At 39.8% G+C, this 8,863-nt stretch overlaps 1 long non-coding RNA gene across 1 annotated transcript; it reads right to left on the bottom strand.

The window, feature by feature from the left end:
* Positions 1-2,747: 2,747 nt before the first annotated feature.
* On the bottom strand, positions 2,748-5,275 carry LOC122995263. The gene is made up of 3 exons (XR_006406768.1): positions 3,886-5,275; positions 3,494-3,514; positions 2,748-3,211 (listed from the first exon to the last, which is right to left on the bottom strand). It is a non-coding gene; the product is annotated as an uncharacterized LOC122995263 (long non-coding RNA).
* Positions 5,276-8,863: the final 3,588 nt, after the last annotated feature.

Raw genomic sequence — 8,863 nt, 5'->3', positions numbered from 1 at the left:
CAATGCTACTGCATCCAATTATATTTCAGACAGTAATGTACTGCCAGCTTTGTGGCAACAGTTTGGGGAAGGCCCTTTCCCATTGCACAAAGCCAGCTCCATAAATGTCATTCCCAGTTTAGTGTGGAAGAACTTAACTGGCCTGCAAAGAGTTCTGACCTCAACCCCATCCAACACTAGATGAACTAGAAAGCTAACTTTGAGCTTGACCTCATCGCCCAACAGTGGCTGACCTTACTTATGCTCTTGTGGCTGCAGAATCCCTGCAGACAGGTTCCAAAATCTTGTGGAAAGCCTGAAACCAGAAGAGTGGAGGTTGTTATATCCATTGTTTTGGAAAGATATGTTCAACAACCACATAAGCATGTCATGTTCAGGTGTCCACATACTTACGGCCATATAATGAATTTTGTGCTCCTGTGTATGATGTTGGCAATGAACCAAATGCCTTCCTCCACTTTAAGGTTGTTAAAGAACATTTCTATTTCCTGGCGGTAGAATAAAGAAAACATTGCGGCAGACAGCAATGCAAACACTACCTTTTGATATTAAACGACAATTGTATTGCATTCAACATTTTGTCCTTTTCAGAAGCTTTTGACAAAGTTACAGAAGATAGAAGGAAAAATTGTGTAGAAATTATTTACTGTTCTACGATGGACTTCCAGTCCTCAACAAGAACATTGCATTTGTATAAACAGGAAATTATTGCTTTTCAGTTCAGTATCAGCATAACAGTATCTAATAAAGTGTCATCAAATCCTTGGGTGATTACAAGATAATTGGTGTTTGGGCTACCAGCAGCCCACATGCATAGAGTTGAAGGGCCCATATTGCATGGTGATTACAGAAAGCACCAGGCTTTAACATCCTGAGGATACCACTCACTTTAAAGGTTTTGTGACATTTCTCTTTAATTTCTCATTAATGTGAAGGCTATTCCTTCAGTTTTAATAACCTACTTAAAGTTACTTCTCACTGAGGCCCAGACCTCAGATCCTTTGGGTCCCTGGACAATTCAGCAATACATTCATAACCAAATCCAGTCTGGGACTTGTCTGTGGTGTACTTTTTTTTCTCTCCACTAAAGCCAAACTTCCAAACATATGATATGCAGGTCATGTTAGGACCCCCATCTCCCAGAAGCTTCTAACTGCACATATTCATCACCTTAGATTCTTTTTGAAATACTGTCTGAGAAGCTTGAGTGTTGACTTCCTGGTTTGTGTCGTTGCTGGAGTTCAACCAGATTAAAGCATATCTGCATGTATATCACTGATTGATGTTACAAAGCGCAGTGTGTCCCCAGGCAACTGACAGCTTTGTTTTGGCAACGGTACAAGGCAAATCCAATCAATTTCCATGCCTTCGTGAAGAAGAGCCACGGTGAAAACAGCTGCTTTCTAATCTACACATCACATGAGCACGTGTTAATTTAGCTTTCTTTCATCTCTTACATATTGCAATCAAAGTGGTCTCATACAGCCTAATAAAACACAGATGGCAAACTCGATTGATAATTTAGATGAAAAAGCAACAAAATTAGCTTCTGTCTCACAAGTTATTGATTCAGTAAAATTAAAACAGGGCCCATTTGTCACTGGAAAGGGCTTTAATCTCAACAAATTCCCCACATGTGAGAAATGATAGTGTTGATTCAGGCTGCAGATTTGCTGTGAGTTATTACATTAGCCACGCGTAAGCAAATTGTGTAAACAGTCTCCTCAGCCATGCAGACTTCGAAGGTCCATTTGTTTTCTACATGCGGCTCTAAAGCAAACCCTCGCCTTCACCATAATGACATTTTCAGTGCATTCTCTGCTCCCTCTCTTACTCTCTCTTTCTCCCCATTATCTCATTTGCAGTTATTTTGCTTGTCATGTGTTTACTTGTACTGCTTGTTATTGTTCTGGATGACCATATGCTGCAGTTTGTGCTCTTCAAGGCTTTGATTTAACAAGACTCTGCATTCCTGTCTCATTTTTCCAGAGTGTTAAGGCCATGATGTGTTACACAGCTTTCATATGAAAACCACATTAAAATGATTTTTTCAGGAAGATAATACTAATTTTGTCAGTGATCGCTTAAAACCAATGTTGACTTGCAGTTGGAAATGGGAAACAACCAGCAATGTCCTGTATTAAAGAGTTTTGCTGACGCATTCATCCACCCCGACCTCCTCTTACTTAGTCGCGCTATAATAATGTCACCTAATCTCCTCTTTTGCTGCATTCCTAATTGCTACAGCCACTAGAGGTATGTCTGTATGTCGTTTTGGTGGGCTTGCTGAAATGACTGATTTTGTTGTCTTTCTTGGGAGGTCGGTCTCATTTAACTTTATACATAAGCTACATGGCTACACTCAGTGTTGTACAAGCTCACACTTCACAAGAGCCAGCTCAAAGTCTGGTTCACACAGATTAAAATGAACTAGTTCACACAATTTTGAATTTTGAACTAAATTCACAGTCCCAAAAAATGAAATCGTTCGTGTCCATTTCTTCCTTTTTTTTTTTTTTTTTAAATGAGCTCCTCTAAGCTATTCTTTTTCAACAGGACCTCCTCATACCCATCCATCCCCAGCCCCCAATTATTGCCACTGCTCACTTTCCAAACTAAATGAATTACTGTATACTACTATATAATATAATCACAGACAGATATTATTTAAGGATATGTTACCACTTAAACAATGTGCCATATTATGCAGAAAGTGAAAAAGAGGTGCAGTAAAGATACACTGCAGACACAATGAAAATTTTATTTAGCCTGCATGAAACAAATTATGCAGCTGTTTAGAAACATGAAATAGATTCATATGCTTCCAAGCGAGCTGGTACAGGCTCCACTACTGGCTTCATTACAGTCGCCGACTGAAAGATGTGTTATGAATACAGTTCTGCAGAGCACACAATTTAGAGAAAGTAATAATCGGGAAAAAAGACCAATTTCTGCATCTAAAAAACTCCAGGAGAATATTCTGAACTGCAGTTACTGTGAACACCAGAGTCCAGAAGATGCCAAGTATTAACACAGGCAAAAATTGTAAGAAGAAAGAACTGTCGATGTGAGGCATCTTTATAAGCATGGAATCTAGACCCTTGTGGAGGTGGTGGAATGAGCCAGGCTGATGGACCTTTAGTTGGGTCTCTCTGGACAACATGGAGGACATGGTGGTGATGGGGAGGAGGTGGGTTGCGCAATAGTAGGTCTGAAAGACAGAGTGCAGAATATTGCAATGATATTCAAAGAGCAGCACTAAGGATCTGATAAGCTGGAGGCACACGGGTAGAAAGGTCATTGGTCTGGTATGGTGATGTAAGAATTGAGAATGAGGATTTTGACAGCGTGGGAAAGTGGGGGTGTAAATGAAGGCATTTCGAGTGAATAACAATGTTTATTGAGAATTGCAACACATATTTTGGTGATTAGACTCCATCGATATGAGGCATAAAAGGACAGGATCCCCAAAAATAAATGAAAGCATTCTTACCATGCCGAGAATGATCCAATTCTGAGAGGAGATGAGGAGCATATCATGAAACAACATACCAGACAATTACACAGTAACATAATTAACTCACCTACATGGAGTACAATGGTTAGGAATTAAGATGAAAGGGGAAAGATAAGACAATTTGAGGAGACTAAAGGCCATTAGAGGCCAAAGGAGAGAGGAGTTTAGACTGCAATAAAGGCTAGAGGGCTATCAAAGGCCATAGAAGAGAGACGTTTAGCCTGCAGTGAAGGCTAGAAGGCCATAGGAGGCTAAAGGACAGAGGATTAAGAAGAATGTTAGAACCAGCAGAGAGGAGGAAGAATGACATGAAAGAAGAATAAAGTTAATGTTATGAGCAACCACCACCAGCTATATGCATTACTTACCCCTTGATTCTTAGGGTTTGAGGGATTTTTGAGCAAAGAGGATGACATCAGAGTCAGGCCGAATGTATGTGGAGTAAGCTGGAGATGACCAGCAGCCCATTTGTTGGAGAGAAGAGGATGAAATCCCCTGCATGGCCGCGGAAGTAGCAGCTCCTATCTGGAAAGAGTGGCCTGAGTACAGCTGAAGGCTTAACCTCAGGCAAGAAGCACTTGTCTTGGGTTATGAATAAACCAGGATTGAGAAATGGGATAACTATCAGGTGTTAAAAAGAGAGGAGATGATGGGTCGGAGAATTTTCTAAGCTTTAAATATTTTAAAATGAAAACATAAGGACAGAAAGGGGAGTCAGCACAAGCAATGGTAGACATATCAAACATACTCTAGCAAAATAAATAAAACATCAGCATAAACATATAAAATACTCCAACAGAGTAAATAAAACACAAGTGTCTAGTGCATTAAAAAATTAAAAAGGGACACAGTTAAATTAAGTTCATGGACTGAACTGATGATGAGGAGTTAAGGGCCCTCACTGCCTCAGGATATGTGCTGTTGCTGAAACAAATCGTTCTGCTCTTAATACTACATAACCTTTTTTCCTGAAGGGAGGGGGACAGCAAGTGCATTGGCTGGATGAGAGAGGTCTGATTATTTTCAGACCCATCCTTAACATTGAGAATGTGAGAACACTCTCTTTCACACATCCCTGCCTTTGATACCTTAAACTTCCTGAGTTGATAAAAGAACAATCGTTGGTGGTCTTTCTGCACAACATGGCTTACATTGACATTCCATTTGCATCTGAAAATTAACCTGACTGCAAAACAGAATTTGGAATCCCACTCGATACCAAATAAATGCTACTGGGATTGGTGTATTGGCACGATTTTAAATGCATGTCAACTTTGGAAAGCAAAACACCTGGCCCTGCTAACTTAATAAGTTTAATCACATTGTCTGGCATAGACATGGAGAGAAAATAGCTCGGGAGGAATCAGACGGTTGATGCTGGCAGTTGGACCTGAACGAGGGGCAGATAAATCAAAAATCAACCTTTTCTTGCCAGAATATTTGCGAGTTGCAATGCCATTTGGACTGGTGCAGGACAACAGTAATGTGGGGGAAGTGAAAGGACCTATGAGATAACCTTTGTTTGATTCGTTATGCAGAAGCTGGGAAACAAGCAGACCGTAAAGGTGTGTTTGTACGAATTTTTTGTGCAGCGCAATTACATACAAAGTCGATGCAAAGACACGAATCCAGGAGTGATGTCCAGATTAGGAAATGTGCGTCATGTAGCAGGTGGATGTGACTCCCCTTGTTGAGACCTGCTGATAGACGTAACAGCGGAGCAGAGGAGAGACACTAGCTAGCTATGTAGATAGCAATGTAAGCGACCTGTGTGCTGGTATTAATTTTTGAAATATTTGTAAATATGAAACAAATAATCATAAAAAAAAAACCCAAAAAAACACTATTTTTGCTTTTCCAAATTAAGTATTTGTTTTCGGGCACACCCCTACTGGGAGTTCAGGAGGAGAGAGCCGGGAGTCACACTGGATCCTGCTCTGAGCCGGAGCTGTTTACCAGCAGGAGAGGAGCTCAGAGTTTATTTTTTAAACTTTTAGGATTAAAAAGTGGATTTATCTTCACCCTTGCTTTTCAACTTGTCTGCAGAAGCGAGCCGCGGAGGTGCCGACCTCCACTGTCTGGTGTTAATGTAATTAGTCTGTCTTGGTCCATGTTGACTGTTGACTGGAGGGGAAATGTACGTAGGAGGTGGTGAGGCTGTGAACTGAAATTGCAGTTTTGGGCACAAGAAGGCTGAATGACCATAATTTCAGGAATTTCAGTGCTTGCCAAGAAATAATATAAAATATGAAAGTATGCACACTACTGACTGACAACCACATAATGTAGCACAGCATAACAACTATACGCAGCCCGGCAGGTACTGTAGAGATAACATGACATTTAATAGAAAAATCTATAATATCTACATATATCTGTCCAAAATCAAGACCAAACTGTATTAAATCCAGGTGTTAAACTTTTAGATTGTCCACTGCCTGACTACCTAATCAATCTGCCACTACCACTCACTACTGGTTGACAACTCCCGCTGGTAAGAGAGGTGCACTCAGTATGTAGTTTTGTTATTACATACAGACCTTTACAGAAGCGTAATGCATTCACTTGGGGGGGGGGAAAAAGCTGTTTTTTCTGAATGAACTAGCAGAATTTTTTTTTTCATGAAAACTTTTCTTAGCCAAAAAGTTAATTAAGTTTGAACTCAACTCAACTGTACTGCCACACGTTGATCCACTCTGAGGCTTTTATCCATCTGGCTGTGCAGAAGGAGAAAATACAAGTAATTATTTTGTCTTTTTACACTTGAAGGAATAATGTGTTTTGATTCAAATAATAATTTTGAAACTGCCTGCAAAGTGCTCTCTATCATGGTTTAAGTACCAATTGCACAACAGTGCGCTGATTATATATTATATAAATTTATATAGATTATATAAATGTCCTTCAGGCATGCAGCCATTTAATGGTTCAATATGTAGAATTGTGAAGCAATTTACATGTATTCATGTTTATTTATTGCCAGTGAGTGAACAGGTAGTAATGTAACATTAAAAAATGAGACCTTCCCTGACTTTATAGTTGTCTGTAAAAGCCTGTGGATTGATTTCTATGTGAAGGCCCCGGCCGGATTTTCCACGAAAATCCAACAGAAGTGACAGTTTGCATGCTCCCGATTGCCTTGCCTCTCTTCCGCTAACTTCAACAAACGACCACACAACAAAAACGGTGCTCTCCGACTAGAAACACCCTGCAGATATCAGCTCTGTGTTGCTTCCTGACAACAGCTCATTGAGCCTACCGGTGTTTAGTAAACACGGTTGATTATGGGTCAAGTTCGGGTGGTGGTTGATTAACGTATATTTGTGGGAGTTGGGCAGTGCAGCAGGAGCCTCTGTGTGTGTGTTTGTGTGTGAATTTACATACAGCGGTGCTGACAGACTGTGAGTCAGAGATTTTTTGCTGAAACACGGTGCAAAACACAGCGTTAGAGATTATTTATGTAATTATAAGAAGTGTAAGCGAGGAAAAATACATCACCTGCAATAGTCCAGGACCAGGATGTTGACTGCACCTTGTTTGACGGCCACAGATGTCACTAATGAGAAGGAATTTATGATTCCTACATACAGAACCTTTAACCACAAATACCTTGCACAAAGATATTTCATGTGACAGCCAGCCATGACACAAACCTCCAAGCATGAGGTTGGTAAAAGTAGGTCAAATTTAAGGCAAAAAAAAAACAACAACAAACAACATCAAAAATATCTGGATGTAGAGTATTCATTTACAGACAAACATACCTCAGTAAAATCATGTTATTGTGACATTCAGTGTCCCTTGATGGAAAGACCCCTTAGACTACAGGTTGTGTTGTGTTTTTCACAGAATTAGCTGATTGCCAAGTGCCTCCATGAAAGAACATTAAATCACGGCGCCATTCATCACTAATGCATAGCTGAGCTGGTTGAGATGCCCAGAATCAATCATCTAAATGGGACCATGAAATCATAGAGTGTGCTATTAAATGAGTTGTATCGGCAGCTAGGCTCACTGCTCACCTCGGAGTGTAATCAGCATCACTGCTGGAAGGGGGAAAAAAAACACTTCAACAGACATCTGTTAAACTTGGCTTTGAAATACTGACCTTTAAACTAGTTATCTAACTACAAGGTGAAGTGCTCTATCTTTGTACACCTTACAATGGTTTCCAGTGAACACTGAGTTCAACAGAAAAAGCATTGATTCGTTTAACAATCAGATCATTGTATGTACATTTAGAACAACACAAAGTCCAGCTTACACTGCTTCTGTCAGAATTGCAATAACTGTCGGAAGCCCATCATATTGGCAGTTGACTTAACAAGGACGAATATGCAACTCAGTACACTTGGCACACTTGGCATACATTTTCATATTATTCCACTGATCGACTGGTGATGGCGTAATGCACCAAGAAACGTAGCAATGTTGCAGCAAAAAAGAAAGACAGAAGAAGACTGTTAGCTAGCATGTATGAACAATACAGATTCCAAAATACCTTAAAAATCAGTTTTCTAATGTTTTATGATAAAGGAAATGCACTCAACAGAACAGAGACCCAGCATGCACTGGGGTAAGAAATTGCTTGCAGAATTTTTTTATGATATGAATAGGACAGATACATCATTGGTTAGGGCAATATGAAAAACCTTCCCAAACAGAAAATGGCAATTCAGTCTAATAAGCTCAGTAATGTTTTCATTTAATTGAGCAGGAAAAATATTTTACAGTTTAACAATATTATTAATGTGCCTATAGGAATTAAAACATGGTTGTGACATGTGAGGCAGGCTAAATTAAGCTTTTGGTTGCTAGCTCAAGCAGCGTGGCACCACCTCACCTTAGTCAGTTTGCTCAGTAGTGATGGATAATGTGATGTAACATTTAGCACTGTACATATAGAACTGTGCTGTATGAGTTAGTGAATGTAGAATTCAAATAACAGTGGAGTTAGCCAATACTATTGCATGTTGCCACAGCTGCTGTTAGATGTGCCATGTTTAACCGATGGTATCTTCAAATTAAACGTTAATTACCTTGCTTGCAGAATAGCCGTCAGATTGTGAGCACTTGTGAGTATGAACGTTGGGTCACTGCTTTTCCATCCAATAAATATTTAAATATTTCTCCCGCCAGAGACTTGTGTGCTGGGTAAAACTAAGAGCCACCGGACAAATAATTCTGTCTGGTTGTAATTTCTTGCCTGATAGTGACTCAGAAACTTCTCTCTGTCTCCCAAAATAAGTTCTTTGATGATAAAATTGTTTCAAAGGACATAAAAGTGTAACTCATGTCAGAGCTCTGGGGGTAGGAGTTTGTTTTCCAGGGATTTGTTTACCTCGG

Source organism: Thunnus albacares, chromosome 13, assembly GCF_914725855.1.
Source record: "Thunnus albacares chromosome 13, fThuAlb1.1, whole genome shotgun sequence".
NCBI classification, from domain to species: Eukaryota; Metazoa; Chordata; class Actinopteri; order Scombriformes; family Scombridae; genus Thunnus; species Thunnus albacares.
The sequence above is the reverse complement of the archived record's forward strand: the minus strand, read 5'-3'. Positions and strand labels throughout refer to the sequence as shown.